Source organism: Rhinopithecus roxellana, chromosome 11, assembly GCF_007565055.1.
Source record: "Rhinopithecus roxellana isolate Shanxi Qingling chromosome 11, ASM756505v1, whole genome shotgun sequence".
Lineage (NCBI taxonomy): Eukaryota > Metazoa > Chordata > Mammalia > Primates > Cercopithecidae > Rhinopithecus > Rhinopithecus roxellana.
The window spans coordinates 115397957-115399977 of NC_044559.1; the positions used below are offsets into that span (position 1 = coordinate 115397957).

At 44.8% G+C, this 2021-nt stretch overlaps 1 pseudogene across 1 annotated transcript; it reads left to right on the forward strand.

Annotated features, from left to right (window-relative positions):
• Positions 1-1592, forward strand: LOC104655346 (annotated as a pseudogene). The gene has a single exon (XR_746960.2). The product of XR_746960.2 is annotated as a plasminogen activator inhibitor 1 RNA-binding protein pseudogene (transcript).
• Positions 1593-2021: the final 429 nt, after the last annotated feature.

The window sequence follows — 2021 nt, forward strand, 5'->3', positions numbered from 1 at the left end:
GCCCGGCCATCTTGTGGGAAGAGCTGAAGCAGGCGCTCTTGGTTCGGCGCGGCCCGCTGCAATCCGTGGAGGAACGCGCCGCCGAGCCACCATCATGCCTGGGCACTTACAGGAAGGCTTCGGCTGCGTGGTCACCAACCGATTCGACCAGTTATTTGACGACGAATCAGACCCCTTCGAGGTGCTGAAGGCAGCGGAGAACAAGAAAAAAGAAGCCGGCGGGGGCGGCGTTGGGGGCCCCGGGGCCAAGAGCGCAGCTCAGGCCGCGGCCCAGACCAACTCTAACGCGGCAGGCAAACAGCTGCGCAAGGAGTCCCAGCAAGACCGCAAGAACCCGCTGCCTCCCAGCGTTGGCGTGGTTGACAAGAAAGAGGAGACGCAGCCGCCCGTGGCGCTCAAGAAAGAAGGAATAAGACGAGTTGGAAGAAGACCTGATCAACAACTTCAGGGTGAAGGGAAAATAATTGATAGAAGACCAGAAAGGCGACCACCTCGTGAACGAAGATTCGAAAAGCCAGTTGAAGAAAAGGGTGAAGGAGGTGAATTTTCAGTTGATCGACCGATTATTGACCGACCTATTCGAGGTCGTGGTGGTCTTGGAAGAGGTCGAGGGGGCCGTGGACGTGGAATGGGCCGAGGAGATGGATTTGATTCTCGTGGCAAACGTGAATTTGATAGGCATAGTGGAAGTGATAGATCTGGCCTGAAGCACGAGGACAAACGTGGAGGTAGCGGATCTCACAACTGGGGAACTGTCAAAGACGAATTAACTAACTTGGATCAATCAAATGTGACTGAGGAAACACCTGAAGGTGAAGAACATCATCCACTGGCAGACACTGAAAATAAGGAGAATGAAGTTGAAGAGGTAAAAGAGGAGGGTCCAAAAGAGATGACTTTGGATGAGTGGAAGGCTATTCAAAATAAGGACCGGGCAAAAGTAGAATTTAATATCCGAAAACCAAATGAAGGTGCTGATGGGCAGTGGAAGAAGGGATTTGTTCTTCATAAATCAAAGAGTGAAGAGGCTCATGCTGAAGATTCCGTTATGGACCATCATTTCCGGAAGCCAGCAAATGATATAACATCTCAGCTGGAGATCAATTTTGGAGACCTTGGCCGCCCAGGACGTGGTGGCAGGGGAGGACGAGGTGGACGTGGGCGTGGTGGGCGCCCAAACCGTGGCAGCAGGACCGACAAGTCAAGTGCTTCTGCTCCTGATGTGGATGACCCAGAGGCATTCCCAGCTCTGGCTTAACTGGATGCCATAAGACAACCCTGGTTCCTTTGTGAACCCTTCTGTTCAAAGCTTTTGCATGCTTAAGGATTCCAAACGACTAAGAAATTAAAAAAAAAAAAAGACTGTCATTCATACCATTCACACCTAAAGACTGAATTTTATCTGTTTTAAAAATGAACTTCTCTCGCTACACAGAAGTAACAAATATGGTAGTCAGTTTTGTATTTAGAAATGTATTGGTAGCAGGGATGTTTTCATAATTTTCAGAGATTATGCATTCTTCATGAATACTTTTGTATTGCTGCTTGCAAATATGCATTTCCAAACTTGAAATATAGGTGTGAACAGTGTGAAAAAAAATAGAATGTATAGAATGTAAAAGTATAATTAACAAAGAAAGAAAATGACGTACATGTGAATAAATACTGTACTGCTCTAGCGATCAAAGGGCTGTACCTTAAAACAGGATCTCACCTCCTATTTAACTAGTCAACACTTATCGCTATTTTTGATGAATTGTTACATATTTGTAAAATAATTTGTCAACATGTCTCAAAAGTCTTAAAAGAAATACTCACTCTTTGATCCAGCATGTATGCTACTATAAATTTATCCTAAGGAAACTATGCAGATGTATGTGTAAAGATTAATTAAAGCAAAATATGTACAAAGTAGGGATTAAGTTATGGGGCATTTTCAGTGCAAAATGATGCAGTAATTAATGTAGAAGAGGTAAGTCTATATTTATTAATATGACAAAGATTCCTACGATATTACTGAA